We start from the raw sequence: 16,907 nt of genomic DNA on the forward strand, positions 1-16,907 counted from the left end.
GCTCTGGCTGCCCACAGCCCTGCTGGGGAGGTCATCCTGGAGCCGTGGCCCAGCCCAGCCTGGCCTGAGCAGGGCCGGGCTGGGCCCACTGGCCCCCACTCAGGCCCCGCAGCCACCTGTCCCAGCGCCGGAAACGAGAGAGAGAGACTGGGGGGGAGCTTGTCTATTCTTAAGTGTGTATCACAGAGGTGGTCACAACTTTAAGTGGCTTAAAGAATTGCCCATATTCAAACTGGCCTGCGTCTCGCACAGAGAACCATGCCAGGACAACAAGCTCACCCAGCATTTGCCCCTGACACTTGCGGGAACTCGTAGCATCCAGCGCCTTCCAGGGGCAGTCTGCTTTCCGTCACAACCTGCATAGCGCCCGTCAGATGGCAGTGCTGTCTGCCAGCTCCTTCTCGGCCAGAGTGTACGCTGATGCACACTGCAGTCTGGCAAGGAGCAAGGATGTTCGGTAGACGTCTCGCACAGGAGAAAGCTTCCAAGAAAGAACCACGTTCTTCATCAGCCCTCCTCGTGTCCCGATTGTGGTGCTGCGCTCAAAGCCTTGCACATTGAAAGACTTCTCCAGCAAGTGCTTCTCCCCTGGTGCACTTCACTAAGCGAGAGCTGCATGGGCAGCGTGGATTCAGCGAAACAGAAAGGGTGTCCTTGTAGCTCGAACTGAGCAAAGAAACTGTGCACAATGCACCGTGGGTGGGTGCAGCATGCATGCAGAAAAGTGGCAAAGTTCATTGCCGTCGCTGGGCTTCTCTTCAGTCCAGACTACGTAAGGCAAAGAATGAAGCTGCAGTGCACCGGGCTTGCGTGTGCAGTGCACCGAGTGTCCCAAGTCCAGCAAGGGCTCGTTCACAATCCAAGTCAGCTGAGAGCGTCTTCGCTGCTCCAGAAAGGAAGGCGCAGCTGTAGCGCTTCATCCCACAGCGTGGACATAGGCACTTTCCTAGTTGTTCAGCGTTGCAGAGTCCCTGCAGCTAGAGCTCAGCCAGGAGCAGGCGTCAAAGCAGGTGTTCCTAAAGCACCCCTCTCCAAGCAGCCTTCAGAAAGCGCACATCACACTGTGGCTCTGTGCCTTTCTTCTAAGACAGAGGCCCGCCTTGCTTTCACTCTCGCAGCTCCCTTGGCAGCCTCCAGCAGCTGCTCTCCTGGAGAACGGCCCGAGAAGTAGAAGCCAGTGCTGGGTTTCACTTTCGCCTTCCACACTTAAGCACCACCAGACTCACCGGTGCACTCTGTACTTCCCTCCTCCGCTGCATGCTACTACCGTGGTGTTCTCTGAAGGGAAGCACAATTGCTTCCACAGAGAGCTGCAAGAGGACTGGGAAGCAGCAGCACGGGTAACTGCCATGGAATTGGAATGCTGTAGCTGGTCTTCTCTTGTGTCCAGACAAAGCAAGGCGAAGAATGAAGTCGCAGAGCAGTGGGCTTGTGTGTGCAGCGCACCGAATTGCAGAAGTCCAGCAAGCACTCCTTCCCAACCGCACTCAGCCAAGACTTGTTCTTGCTGCTGCGGAAAGGAATGCGCAGCCGTCGGGCTTCGTCCCACAGTGTGCAGAGAAGCACTTTCTTCATCGTTCCACGTTGCAGGCGTCAAAAGCAGAAGGCTTTCCCAAAGCACCACTTCTCCGAGCAGCCTTCAAAAAGTGCACAGCCCTCAGAGGCTCCGTGCCTTTCTCCCAAGACAGACGTCCGCCTTCTTTGTCACTCTCGCCGCTCCGTTGCCGACCTCCAGCAGCCGCTCTCATGGAGAACGGCTGTAGAGGTAGAAGGCAGTGCCGGGCTGCAGCATCGCCTTCCGCACATAAGCGACAGCAAGCTCAGCAGTGCGCTCTCTATGTACTTCCCTTCTCTGCTGCATCCTGCTGTCGTGGTCTCCAAAACTCAGATACTGAAGGGAAGCACAGTTGCTTCCACATGGAGCAGGAAGAGGAATATGTGGATGCTAGCAAGGCCTGACAGAGGATTCTTCCTATGAAACTTGCCTTTCTCATAAGAAAGCAGTTAGAGAAATCCAGCGTCTCACAGCTTCTCACAGCTTCTTTGTGAAAGCTTTCATTATCATGAGAACTGGATGGACAAGAGTTTGTAAGAATGTAAACCATTTCTGCACCTGCAGGTTGTTATGAGAATGCTAGAATTGTTTTCTGTCTTGTAAGAAAAATATTTGGAAATATTTGGGTGTCTTACTGCTCAACCTATCACCTCCGGAGGTGGTGGGCCAATAGGCCAACATGTGATTTCTCTTTTGCGAACCATGCTATAAAGGTTATGGGTGATTAAACGGGCCTTGCCTTGGCCATGCCTTGCAATCTGGACTTGTGTGGTGATTCACCATTCTCTGGGGAATAACAGCGATGGGAACAGGCAGCAGCACAAGTGTCATTGAACTTCCTCCTTGCCAATGCTCTAACGCAAATTCAGCAGGCAGGAGAGTGGCAGCCACCCTCGTCCTGCAAGGCCCCTATGATGGGCACGCAAGCCCGGTGCTGCGTCTCTTCTTTCTCCGCCTTTTCTAGCACTTCGCAGACCTTCGCTGCCCCAGAGGCGAAGAGTTGCCTGCTTCTCTCACATGGAACACCGTACCTGCAGCCGAGCGCTCCAGCGCACTGCTTGTGCCGAAACACGCCTGGGCCCCTGCACCTCTCCCTTGGAGAGCTATGTACCAGCGCATTCCGCCTCTCTGCTGCTGTGACTCTAAAGGGAAAGCTTCTCGCCTGTGTCTCGCACAGAGAACCTTGCCAGGACAACCGGGTTGCCCGGAGTTTGCCCCGGGCACCCGTGGCAACTTGTTCTTGCACCACTTGCCGGGGCCAGTCCTCTTTCCTTTATGAAGCTGCAAAGCGCCGTCAGATGGCGGTGCTGTCTGCCCGGTCCTTGGCAGCAGCTCCAAGCACCACGGCACACACTGCAAGTCTCGCAAGGAGCAAAGGTCCCAATGGACGTCTCGCACAGAAGAAGGTGCCAGGACAAAAGCACGTTCTTCACCACCCCTGCTCGTGGCCCAGCCTGTGGCTGCTGTGTTAAACATCTTGCACTTTGAAAGACTCCTCCAAGCAAGGGCTTCTTCCCGGGCGAAGTTCACTGAGCAAGAGCTACATGGACAACGTGCACTCTGCGAAACCAAAAGGCCTTATTCTTTGACCTCGAGCTGAGGAAAAACTGTGCACAGCACACGGTGGCTCTGCGTGCAGCATGCACGATGAGAAGCAGCAAAGTGGAATGCCATGGCTGGGCTTCTCTTGTGTGCAGACAAAGCAAGGCGAAGAATGAAGCCACAGAGCACCGGGCTTGTGTGTGCAGCGCACCGAATTGCAGAAGTCCAGCAAGCGCTCCTTCCCAACCGCACTCAGCCAAGACTTGTTCTTGCTGCTGCGGAAAGGAATGCGCAGCCGTCGGGCTTTGTCCCACAGCGTGCAGAGAAGCACTTTCTTCATCGTTCCACATTGCAGGCGTCAAAAGCAGAAGGCTTTCCCAAAGCACCACTTCTCCGAGCAGCCTTCAAAGAGTGCACAGCACTCGGAGGCTCCGTGCCTTTCTCCCAAGACAGACATCTGCCTTCTTTGTCACTCTTGCCGCTCTGTTGCTGACCTCCAGCAGCTGCTCTCACGGAGAACGGCTGTGGAGGTAGAAGCCAGTGCCGGGCTGCAGCATCGCCTTCCGCATGTAAGCAACAGCAAGCTCAGTGGTGCACTCTCTATGTACTTCCCTTCTCTGCTGCATCCTGCTGTCATGGTCTCCGAAACTCGGATACTGAAGGGAAGCGCCAGGGGAAGGTGCTGCCTGCCACTGGTTTTTACTTCTAGATCATATTTATGGGGGTCAGTGCTGGAGGATTGCAATGGATCTGTGAGAATGGATAAAAAGGATAGTTCATATATCTGAGAAGGAAGGTGCGTAGTCTTGGTACGTTTTGCATAATTTAAATGCTGCTAGGAAAAATGGCTACTTTAGGAATTTCTTCTGTCCTTACTGTTCCATCTGTGTCAGCTCTCTCTGTTTCTACTTGGCCACACTGAAGATGAGTGAAAGTGATTGCCCTGGGCATCAGATTTCTCAGAGAAGGGGTAAGGTCCGTAAATGCTTTCTGTTCTGGTACACTCTCAGTCCAAACTGCAGCTGGAAACGCTTTCCTGTAATGATGGACTCTGCCACCTTGAGAGAATATGTTGATGATACATATATAGTTGAGAAGGAAATTGCGGGTCACAAGTGTGCTTCATCTAGTTTACAAACTGCAAAGGGAATACAAAGGCCAGCCCTGGCTTTTTGTTCTTGGAGTTTTTCTTTGGGAGCATATGCTGGATGTTTTAAGGGGTTTGGGGTCTCCATGAGTGAGAGAGTAAGATGATACATAGAGCTCGGGAGAAAGTGCATGTGTCTAGGGAGTCTGATGCAGTAACAGTGTGTGCGAGTTACATGTTGAGCAGCTGATCACACAGAAAAGGTTCTAAAAGAAAGAGGCCGTGCTGGAATTGTCTTTTCTTTTGCAACCTGTGAACAGCCAACAATGAAAAGTTGCTCTTGCTAGATGCAAGATCACATTCTTTCAAGTCTCCAAGAGCTAGGATCTACAGCAGAGCTCTTCCACGAGCTGCTCCCACACGAATGGGTCCCGGCCAGAAAAGAGCTTGGCTTTTTCCGGGGCACTGTCAGCGCTCATAAAAGCAACCACACGATGGCGCTGTTGACCTGCAAAAGAAGGAAGCGCACCCAGCCCAGCTCGAAACCACCCCGAGGGCAGAGCCAAGTTGGAAACGCCCCTGCCCTCAAATAAGCTCTGTCAGGACAAAAAGATTTCACTATTCTTCCTCTTCCAAGTGCAAACTCTTCTTTGCACCACACTCAAACTGCAGCATGAACTCCTGTGCCCTAACAAATCTTTTCACTCTCTCCCAGTCTGGCCACAAACTTGAAAACATCTGGCGAAAACAGAGCTCACAAAAGCGCCTGCTGAGAAAGCTCTTGCTGTCTGCAACTTCAACTGCACCCATCAATTCACCTGCACCCACCCTGATATCAGCACTTTCCTTCTCAGCTCTAGGTACCATCCTAAGCCTTCAGTCTCACAGAGTCAGGATACGACCAGAACGGCACCAGGGACTGCTAACACACTAAAGGTACCAGGACAAAAAGCTCAACAGTTTGGTGTTTGCATTCCCACAAACAGTTCAACAGCTCTAACCCCGAGAACTGGCAAGTGGGAAAAGCCTTTAAATTCACTAAGAGCCCCCAATGTGCAGATCCAAACTTGCTTTCTTTGCCAAAGAGGAACTCATCTCAAAAGAAATGGCATCCCCTCCTCCAAAGTACAAAACATGCAGTGCTTGATCCCATACAGAGGTGCCAGAACACTGTTACTGGGCATTACCTGCCCAGGGCACTAGATCAGCTGCACACCAAGACTCAGTGTAGCTGTTTACCTTGTCCAAAAGAGGTGTGCTGCCAGAATTTCAGAAGACCACCTCTGAGAAGTGGAAACCACATGTGAAATTGAATCTTTCAGGAGACCACTTTCCAAAGATGGATGCCAACACTATAGTTGCACAAATTGAGGCAATGCTTCCATACCAAATATACCAGGACAGAAAGTTGCTGCCGCCCTTGACCTCCACGAGGCAGTGTCTTATCAGCACCTCCAAATCTGGGGCTATGTGCTTTCCTTCCCATGAAAGAGCATTGCCATTATCGTTCAGGAACTTTCCCAGCCAAAGTTGCATACTACCTCCCATATTGCATATGTCCAACAATTGCTCTCACACAGAAGGTGCCAGGACAGAAGTATCTTGCTGGACTATTCCTTCCCATGGTACCTTAACATCTGTTCCACCAACACTGGCACTATGTCCTTTGCTTCCCAAGAAAAGGTAGTCCGAGTCACTTGGTTTTTTCTTGCCTTCAGTACTGTGCCTAGGTTTTCCTAGCCTACCCTTGCTTTGCTTCCCTTGCCTACATCTGCTTTGCCTCGCCTTACCGACAACTTCCTTGTTTTGTTTTGCCCTGCCTACCACTCTTTACGTTGCCTTCTGTGCATCTTGAAAATTGTCAGAATTCCAATAGTTTTTTACTATTTATAGTTTCTTAAGGCCAAGCAGCTGATGTAGTCCAAATTAATCATTCAGAGCTTCTAGTACTGCTACCTAAGCAAATGGCATGCTTCTAATGACTGTATGTTCTACTCAGTTTTGACTACCTGTGCTCAGCAGATCCAGGAGCCCTGCAGAGCACCTGTGGTCTGGACAGGAGTTCTTGTTGACATTTGGGAGGGTGACAGAGCACTGACTATCCCTTCAAAAACATTAATCTGTGTGGGAAGGAAATCCAGACACACAGAAGACAAAATGGTTGTGTGTACTGGCATCCAGTTGAGATCACCAAAAATTTAGAACTACAGCCTCTGCCTGACATCAGCTGTAGTAATTTAGTAATAGAAAACTCACTCTTGAATTCAATCATGCGTAAACTCTGTAGAATGTTTATTCTTAATTTCAAGTACCAAATATCCTCCATCTATTTTGTTTTTCATACTTATCTGAGCAAGTTACAAATGGGATGAGTCAGGTTAGTGCAAGTCCTGTGAATCGCAGTTCAGCTGACCTTTTGCAATTCTAGATAACTCCTACCAGCATGCTGAGGTACACGGGACCCTTCAGGATTCAGCTCCATAGTAGCTGTCAGAGCAAGTTACAGCAGTTAAACAGACATTTTGAAGAAAAAGCTAGCAAACCTGTTCCTAAGGGCTGCATAATGTTTTGTGATCCCTATTATTTCATTGTCTGTAAAAAGGTACAGGCATACCAGAACAAGGCTGTTCTGTTAATTTCTCTCTCGATGCTCTCGTTTGCTATTCAACAGCATAGCACTACAGTTATTCATACTATTATTCTGACTTGCAGGTTTAAATTGCTCACTTTTCATCCTATGTATGAATAAACCAGCTCTTGACAAGACTTTCATTTCTTCGTAAGCATGCTTCTCCTTTATATGTTCCTTCCTGTTTCGGCAGGAAATGAAAAATCAGCCTAGTATAGAACACATATTATGTGCCTCTAAAGGGTGATAGGAACATATTTTTCTTATGCACTTTACGCTAAATTGAACTTCCATTCTTTGTGCTCATTAATCCACAAAAGGCAAGAAAAAAAATCAGAGTGCTTTATTGCTATCTCCTACTTTCTCCTTCATAGAAATGGACCATGACATGAATTAATCACTCCCTAAATGAAGATTATAAAGAAAAGAAAGCAAGGTAATCTTATTTTACCTGATGACCAAAAGGAAAATAAAATTATTAAAAATAATTCCTTTTCTCATTTTCCAACAAAACCTCCTTCAACAAATACTTTGGATGAAACAGACTGTCTGACAAATCATGAAAAGCATATTGAAAGTTCTGCATCTGTTGTAGAAAACATCCTGCTGACATATTTCTAACCCAGAAGTTAGCACCTGTTACCTTAAGTGTCCATAAATGTAGCTGTCTTAACAGCTAAATAAGAAGAAATCGTTACCCACATAGACAGAACTAAACATATGCAGACCTCTAGAGATTAAATGCCCTACCCTGAATGGAATCTAAAAACAATGAAGTGGCTAGACCCACGGGAATAGCAAGTACCATGGTGAACGTAGCCAGTGCAAGTTAAAATACAAACAGCCTTAACAGGCACCTAAAATATATAGACAGCAGATCTTACCAATTGTACCTCCAGCATAATACGGACCTGATGAAAAAAACCCACCCTGCAATTCCTAAGGGAGGCAAAAAATGTCTTTTCTGCTACAATATCAGGTTCAAAACTGCAGGTCTAATAGTTCAAATTAAGATGAAGCACTTCAATGTAATGAGAAACTCTAAGGTTAGTACGTCCCAGAGAAAAGGAGACCTGACTGTATAACTGCTTCTCTTCTCACATGTTTAAAAATGCCCTTCTCACCCTGTCCCAAACTTGTTCCAAAGATAAGGCAGAAAGTCGGCTCCTCTTCTCTATCATGCTCTGAGCTCCCAGAGTCTCTCACTTGTTTCTAGACTCTCTCATTTGTTTCTAGACTGCTCCAGCTGAAAGGTGGCAGATCAGCATAGGATGCGAAGCACCATTACAACCACAGTGCTTTAACCCATTAGAGCTCAGAAAGTAGCTTCTGGCCAGTAATCCCACTTCTTTTGCCTCAGACCTGCAGTCAGGCACCCAAAAGGGAAGAGGAGCAGTTTTTGTTTGACTGTTTCAGTTGGAAGCTTCTAAACAGCAGCTTTCCGTCACTTAGGCTGATGTCTCTTCTGTTAGGTGCTGTTGCCAATTTCATTGGGAGGCACCTGTCTTGGTTTGAAAGACAGGTGTCTGCTAAGGAAGGCAGAAGCCTCCCTTGGAATGGCAGATGCAACCCCCCTTCCCTCTGAGTTATTATAATTTTGAAATCAAGGGGGCTTTTAGGCAAAGATGTGAGAAATAGGAATACCAGTTCTTTACTATTATATATAGAACCAGTCAAACAAACAACAATAACTATGGCAATAACAGCAAACAATCACAAACCCAGTCCCAGCCTTCTCGGCTGTCAGGCTATTTCCCCTCGGGTGCAGTTCCGCTCGCAGCCGGCAGGGGCGCTGGCGGCTCCCTGTGAGCAGGGCAGGTGCGATGGTTCCCCTGCGGCTGCAGGGGGCGCTCCGGAGCGAGCTTGGGGAGCACGCGGCACTGGTGGCCTGGGGTCCTGGGGAAGGATAGAACCAAGGCTTCACAAACCCCTGGGCAGCTGGCCCCCGGTGTCTGGCTGGACCCTCGGGAACAGCAGGCTGGAACGGCAGGCTGGAGCGGCAGGGACGAGCACAAATCCTGGGTGGCAGACGCAATGTATCGAAACGGAGAACCCCCCGGAGGCCTAGGCAGGCAGGGCGAGCACGGCTACAATGCAGCGAAGACTCGAAGCAATGGCGGGGCAGGGCAGCCACAGCCCGGCCTCCAGCGGGGCAGGGAAGGTGGGTCGGGGATCCTGGGATCTTTCTCTGCAGAAAGAAAAAACGGCCGAAAAAGAACCAGCAGCTTCTCTCTCCGAATGCCAAGATTGAACTTCCCACACCCCCGGGTGAAACAAAAAGAGCAGCCAGGTCCTTTGTTTTTTCTCAAGAACTCAGCGATTTGTTCCCTTAGCAACATGTATGGGGGGGGGAAAATTCCTTTATCAGAAAAAAAACCTAGGACTAAACTAAAACCCCAACATTATCCACTCCGAATTTTTCCCATACTAACATGTTACATGAAACTTAACCTTTTGAACCATATAAATACATGCATCACCCGAATTATATACATATATATATGCAGATACTGAGACAAGTACAGAGCCATGGGTAGTTCACCCTAAAACAAGGTCCCCTTGAGGTATGCATTGGGTCTCTCCATCCCTTTGCATCACCCACCAGGTGCAACCTGGTCCCTGAGCAAAAACAACCCCACGGATGGGTTTGTCTTTGCTCAAGGCAGACTTAACCCAAACAGTTTTCCCTAGCATAGCTCTCATGTGCACCACGGGAACCTTATCCCCGTCTGTTGTTTGTAGGGGTTCGGATTGGGCAGGGCCTACTCGGCTGGTGGAGCCTCGGGTGTTAACTAACCAGGTGGCTCTTGCTAAATGCGCCTCCCAGTTTTTAAAGTCCCCCCACCCAGTGCCTTGAAGGTGGTTTTAAGCAGTCCATTACACTGCTCAACCTTCCCAGCTGCTGGTGCATGGTAAGGGATGTGGTACACCCACTCAATGCCATGTTCTCTAGCCCAGGTGTTTATAAGGCTGTTCTTGAAATGAGTCCCATTGTCAGATTCAATTGTCTCAGGGATACCATGCCTCCAAAGGACTTGCTTTTCAAGGCCCAGGATGGTGTTCCGGGCAGTAGCGTGAGGCACAGGGTAGGTCTCCAGCCATCCTGTGGTGGCTTCTACCATTGTGAGCCCATAGCACTTGCCTTGGTGGGTTTGAGGCAGTGTGATGTAATCAATCTGCCAGGCCTCCCCATACTTGTATTTGGACCATCGCCCACCATACCACAGGGGCTTCACCCGCTTGGCCTGCTTGATCGCAGCGCATGTCTCACAATCATGGATCACCTGGGAGATACTGTCCATGATCCACCCCTCGGTCTCGTGCCCACCTATAGGTGGCATCTCTGCCCTGATGGCCTGAGGCATCATGGACCCATCGAGCTAGGAACAACTCTCTTTTATGTTGCCAATCCAAGTCTATCTGGGACACCTCTATTTTCGCAGCCTGATCTACCTGTTTGTTGTTATGATGTTCTTCATTAGCCCAGCTCTTGGGGACGTGAGCATCTACATGACGGACCTTCACGGATAGCTTCTCTACTTGAGTGGCAATGCCTTTCCACTCCTCAGCAGCCCAGATTGGTTTTCCTCTGTGCTGCCAGTTTGCCTTCTTCCACCTTTCCAGCCAACCCCACGGAGCATTGGCTACCATCCATGAATCAGTGTAGAGGTAGAGCTTTGGTCACTTCTCTCTTTCAGCTATGTCCAGAGCTAATTGAACAGCTTTGAGTTCAGCAAATTGGCTCGATCCACCTTCTCCTTCAGTAGCCTGTGCAACTTGTCGTGTGGGGCTCCATACAGCGGCTTTCCATTTCTGGCTAGCGTCTACAATTCGGCAGGAACCATCAGTGAAGAGGGCGTATTGTCTTTCACTCTCTGGTAGCTCGTTATATGGTGGGGCTTCTTTGGTGTGCGTCACTTGCTCCTCTTCTTCTTCAGAAGATAACCCAAAAGTCTCACCTTCTGGCCAGTTTGTAATTATATCCAAGATCCCGGGGCGACTTGGGTTTCCAATTCGGGCGCGCTGCGTGATGAGGGTGATCCATTTGCTCCAAATAGCATCAGTGGTGTGATGCGTGGAAGGAACCTTTCCTCTGAACATCCACCCCCACCGGTAGTCGGGATGCCAGGAGGAGTTGTGCCTCTGTGCCGATTACTTCTGAGGCAGCTTGGACTCCTTCATAAGCTGCCAAGATTTCTTTCTCTGTGGGAGTGTACTTGGCTTCATATCCTCTGTAGCTTCAGCTCCAGAATCCCAGTGGTCGGCCCCGAGTCTCACCAGGCACCTTCTGCCAGAGGCTCCAGGATAGACCATTGTTCCCAGCTGCAGAGTAGAGCACGTTCTTCACCTCTGGTCCCGTCCTGACTGGGCCAAGGGCTACGGCATGAGCGATTTCCTGCTTGATCTGGGCGAAAGCTTGCTGCTGTTCAGGGCCCCAGTGGAAATCATTCTTCTTGTGGGTAACCAGGTAGAGAGGACTCACGATCGGGCTGTACTCAGGAATGTGCATTCTCCAGAAACCTATGGCACCTAGGAAAGCTTGTGTTTCCTTCTTGTTGGTTGGTGGAGACATTGCTGTGATCTTATTGATGACCTCAGTGGGAATCTGATGTCATCCATCTTGCCGCTTTACTCCCAGGAACTGGATCTCTCGAGCAGGTCCCTTGACTATTGTCTTGGTTTCGAAAGACAGGTGTCTGCTAAGGAAGGCAGAAGCCTCCCTTGAAGTGGCAGATATAACCCCTTTCCCTCTGAGTTATTATAATTTTGAAAAATCAAGGGCCTTTAGGCAAAGATGTGGGAAATAGGAATAACAGTTCTTTACTATTATATATAGAACCAGTCAAACAAAACAACAATAACTACGGCAGTAACAGCAATCACAAACCCAGTCCCAGCCTTCTCGACTGTCGGGCCCTTTCCCCTCGGGTGCAGTTCCGCTCGCAGCCGGCAGGGGTGCTGGCGGCTCCCGGTGAGCAGGACAGGTGCTAAGGTTCCCCCGCGGCTGCAGGGGGCGCTCCGGAGCGAGCTCGGGGAGCACGTGGCTCCGGTGCCCTGGGATCCTGGGAGGGATGGGACAAAGGCTTCACAAACCGCTGGGCAGCCGATCCCGGACTCTCAGGAACGGCAGGCTGGAACAGCAGGCTGGAACGGCAGGGATGAGCACAAATCCCGGGTGGCAGACCAGATGTATCCAGATGGGAAAACCCCATGGAGGCCCAGACAGGAAGGGCGAGCAGGGCTACAATGTAGTGAAGGCTCAAAGCAACAGCGGGGCAGGGCAGCCACAGCCCCACCTCCAGCAGGGCAGGGAAAATGGCTTTGGGATCCCGGTGTTGTTTCCAGCAGAAAAAAAAAAAAAAATGGCCGAGACGAGGAACCCGCAGCTCCTTTCTCTGCAGCTACTCTCTCCGGACGCTCAGAGTGAACTGACCCCACACCCAGGTGTAGACAAAGGAGTAGCCAGGCCCGCCCCACCCCCCTTTTTGTCTTTCTTAAGTACAGCTATTTGTCCCCTAGCAGCATGCATATGGGAGAAAATTCCTTTAACAGGAAAAAAAACTAAAACTAAACTAAAACCCCAACAACTATGCTTTTCTTGATGGCGAAACCAGTTTCCAGGAGAATTTGGATTATTCTCTCTCCTTTCTCAAACACTTCTGTTGCGGTGTTCCCCCACACAATGATGTCATCAATGTACTGCAGATGTTCTGGAGCCTCACCCTTTTCCAGTGCAGCCTGGATCAGTCCATGGCAGGTGGTGGGACTGTGCTTCCACCCCTGGGGCAGTCGGTTCCAGGTGTACTGCACGCCCCTCCAGGTGAAAGCAAACTGAGGCCTGCAGTCTGCTGCCACAGGAATGGAGAAAAATGCATTAGCAATGTCAATAGTGGCGTACGACTTCGCTGCTTTGGACTCGAGCTCGTACTAGAGCTCCAACATGTCCGGCACAGCAGCGCTCAGTGGTGGAGTCACTTCATTCAAGGCACGAAAGTCCACAGTCAATCTCCATTCCCCGTCAGACTTGCGCACAGGCCAGATGGGGCTGTTGAAGGGTGAGTGGGTCTTACTGACCACTCCTTGGCTCTCCAGCTCACGGATCATCTTGTGGATGGGGATCACAGCATCTTGATTTGTTCGATACTGCCGGCGGTGCACTGTCGAGGTGGCAGTTGGCACTCGTTGCTCTTCCACTTTCAGGAGCCCAACTGCAGAAGGATTCTCTGATAGTCCAGGCAGGGTGTTAATTGCCTAATGCCCTCTGCCTCTACAGCAGCAATCCCAAATGCCCACCTGAGTCCTTTCGGGTCTTTGTAGTAGCCATTCCAGAGGAAATCTATGCCCAGAATATACGGGGCCTCTGGGCCAGTCACAATCGGATGCTTTTGCCACTCCTTCCCAGTCAGGCTCACTTAGCTTCCAAAAGGGTCAACTGCTGTGATCCCCCAGTCACCCCAGCAATGGATACAGGTTCTGCCCCCACATGTCCCGATGGCATTAAAGTACACTGTGCCCCAGTATCAACCAGTGCATCATATTTTTGTGGCTCTGATGTGCCAGGCCATCGGATCCACACTGTCCAGAAAACCCGGTTCTCCCGTGCCTCCTCCTGGCTAGAGGCAGGGCCCCTCTAGCCCTGGTTATCATTCTTTCCCTGGGCGTACATGCTCGAGGTCCCTTCAAGGGGATCTGACATATCATCCTCCCTTTTGTTATACCTGGCAGCTCGGTCACAGGAGGCTGAGGCTACTTTCACCTTAGCAGAACCCCCTCGGTTAGTGCCTCCCTCCTTGAGTTCACGCACCCACGCTGCCAGGACAGAGGTGGGTTTCCCATCCCACCTTCTCATGTCTTCCCCATGCTCGCACAGAAAAAAACACAGCTCAGCTCGTGGGGTGTACCCACTCTCTCTAGCAGGGGGACGACAGGCTCTGACTTGGGGGCCTGTGACTTGCACTGACCTTCCTCATCTCCTCCCTCATCTCCTCCTTCATCTCCTTCATCTCCTCTTTGAGGTCCTGGACCACAGCAGAGACATGAGCTTTCAGCGGGCCATTGACCATGCTGTCATAATTCCTGAGCCTGTTGGCAACAGAGCCCACTGTTTCTCGGTTATTGTCAGCATCAATCGTTGCAATGAAGGTGGTGTATTGCGGTGGCCCTAGCTTTGCCAGGTTCCACATCATCTGTCCTGTGTACTTGACCTTATCGGGGTCATTATCATGCTGTCCATCCCTCCCAAAGAGTACCTCTAATACTGCCACCTCTCTTAGCTGCTGGATCCCTTCCTTGAGTGTCTTCCACTGCATTCTATGATGGTACTCCTGCATTCTGTCTTTGTGAATGAACCTTTCTCTCACACTCATTAAGAGCTGCTCCCAGAGAAAAAGGGGTCCTGGCTCCCTCACAAATGTCTGGTCCACACCTGGGTCCTGGGTCAACGATCCCAGATACCTTGCCTCACCACTATCCAGTTGCACACCTATGCCCATAAGGTCCCAAACCTGAAGCAGCCAGGTTGTATAAGGCTCACACCCCCTTCGCACAATGTCTTTTCGCATACCACAGAGACTGTCGTACGACAGGGACTCAGTGATGATTTCTGGCTCTGGCTCTCCTGCTGGTTGCGAGGGCCCTGGTTCCCCATCATCATTAACTGGTTGTACTGATTTGGTCTTACACTTCCTCCTTTGCACAGGGGCGACTGCTGCTGGCTGTGATTGTCCTTGTGGTTCAGCTGAAACCTGGACGGTTGTAACATCCGTGGGTTCCACTGCTGCACCATCGGACTCACCCTCTTTGGGGCAGGGAGAGGGTTTTTCACTAGCTGAGGAGGTGTATTCCCTTAGCAATTGACATATCCCCTGGCGCACCTGGCCCATCTCCTGGCATATCCCCTGGCGCACCTGGCCCATCTCCTGGCATATCTCCTGGTGCATCTCCTGCATCCCCTTCACCAGTACCCCCACCCAGTTCGGGTAGTCCATTTCTGAGGTGGGCTGCTGGGCGGTATCAGGCTGTGGGGCAGGGTCAGGCTGTGGGGCAGGATCTCTAGTGTCTGGGGCCAGTGTCTGGGTAGTTATCCAAGCCAATCTCAACTTATCCCTGAGTGCTAAATAGAGTAGGCCTAACAGCACCAGTTGGTTAGTACTCAGAGGGAATCTAAACCCTTTGAAAATTGGTGGGGTGGGCCCAAAGAACTGGTTGAGGTGTTGGGAGAAAACTTCCCCTGGTGTCATTTCCTCACAGAAGGTACCATTTTTAACACAACCCCAAAAACATGCACTTAGTGTGTGATAGCCGTTTATCCACGTGCCCACATTCCAAAGGAAGTTAAAAACCCATGAATTCCACACCATCTCGACCCATAGTGCAAACTGGATAACAGCAATGGTAGCCTTAGTCAGAGGACTCACTTTTAGGTAAGGAGCTGCAAAGGGGAAGAATATAGCCACGACCACGTGCCACCCAAGCCAGGGTAAAATAGACCACATAGTGCTGCCTAGCAAGGTTCCTATATCCAGCACATGAAATTAAGTTATCCAGGAACTTTTGTTCCTTTTTCACCTCTCTCTCTTAGTGCCCTCAGGCCCCACGGTTGGGCGCCAAGATTTGTCTTGGTTTGAAAGACAGGTGTCTGCTAAGGAAGGCAGAAGCCTCCCTTGGAATGGCAGATGCAACCCCCTTCCCTCTGAGTTATTATAATTTTGAAATCAAGGGGGCTTTTAGGCAAAGATGTGAGAAATAGGAATACCAGTTCTTTACTATTATATATAGAACCAGTCAAACAAACAACAATAACTATGGCAGTAACAGTAAACAATCACAAACCCAGTCCCAGCCTTCTCGGCTGTCGGGCCCTTTCCCCTCGGGTGCAGTTCCGCTCGCAGCCGGCAGGGGCGCTGGCGGCTCCCTGTGAGCAGGGCAGGTGCGATGGTTCCCCCGCGGCTGCAGGGGGCGCTCCGGAGCGAGCTTGGGGAGCACGTGGCACTGGTGGCCTGGGGTCCTGGGGAAGGATAGAACCAAGGCTTCACAAACCCCTGGGCAGCTGGCCCCGGTGTCCGGCTGGACCCTTGGGAACGGCAGGCTGGAACGGCAGGCTGGAGCGGCAGGGACGAGCACAAATCCCGGGTGGCAGACGCAATGTATCGAAACGGGGAACCCCCCGGAGGTCTAGGCAGGCAGGGCGAGCACGGCTACAATGCAGCGAAGACTCGAAGCAATGGCGGTGCAGGGCAGCCACAGCCCGGCCTCCAGCCGGGCAGGGAAGGTGGGTCGGGGATCCTGGGATCTTTCTCCTCAGAAAGAAAAAACGGCCGAAAAAGAACCAGCAGCTTCTCTCTCCGAACGCCGAGATTGAACTTCCCACACCCCCAGGTGAAACAAAAAGAGCAGCCAGGTCCTTTGTTTTTTCTCAAGAACTCAGCGATTTGTTCCCTTTGCAATATATATGGGGCGGGGAGGGGGAGGGGGAATTCCTTTATCAGAAAAAAAACCTAGGACTAAACTAAAACCCCAACAGCACTTCATTCTGACCCCTGAGTCTGGGTAACACAGATGCTTCCATCTTCGACCTACACCTGGACTCCTGAAGAATGTTCCTAGTTTGATATATGTAACATGTTACACACTGAAGTTTCCAAACCACTCGGGGAACTGGTCAGTCTTGGCCTACTGTATGGAAGAGAATTGGAGACTCACCACAGCTAGGAAGGACTCATCAAAAGTATATAAAGCCACCAAGGACTACAGAATGAGAAATTCCCAAAAACACTAGAAGCAACATAAATTGAAAATTGAAATGTGCAAATCTGACCCGGCTTCAAAGTTAGGAAGGATGTGTAGGACAAATCTGAAATGTATGAGATTTTTTTTTTTTCAAAACTCTCCTCCAACATATCAACAGTGAGGCATACCTTTTGCCAGTTCGTCAAATTACACAGTCTCTCCTTTGGTCTGTCATACACAGTTAAGAAACTGCTTTGTAACAAGATGATATGTGTTGAGTTCTAGTACTTTAAGCATTCAGAACACTAACCAAACAAGCAAACAAAAAGCCCACTTTACATCTATCACCCAATGGATCTATAGCC

General features: G+C 50.4%; 1 long non-coding RNA gene across 1 annotated transcript; it reads left to right on the top strand.

The window, feature by feature from the left end:
- Nucleotides 1-164: 164 nt before the first annotated feature.
- On the top strand, nucleotides 165-7,158 carry LOC121671918. Its single transcript, XR_006018668.1, has 2 exons — nucleotides 165-1,010; nucleotides 1,604-7,158. It is a non-coding gene; the product is annotated as an uncharacterized LOC121671918 (long non-coding RNA).
- The last annotated feature ends 9,749 nt before the right edge of the window (nucleotides 7,159-16,907 follow it).

This window comes from Corvus kubaryi, unplaced genomic scaffold (genome assembly GCF_017639235.1).
Source record: "Corvus kubaryi isolate FWS band 111438036 unplaced genomic scaffold, C.kubaryi_AGA036_p1.0 37398, whole genome shotgun sequence".
Lineage (NCBI taxonomy): Eukaryota > Metazoa > Chordata > Aves > Passeriformes > Corvidae > Corvus > Corvus kubaryi.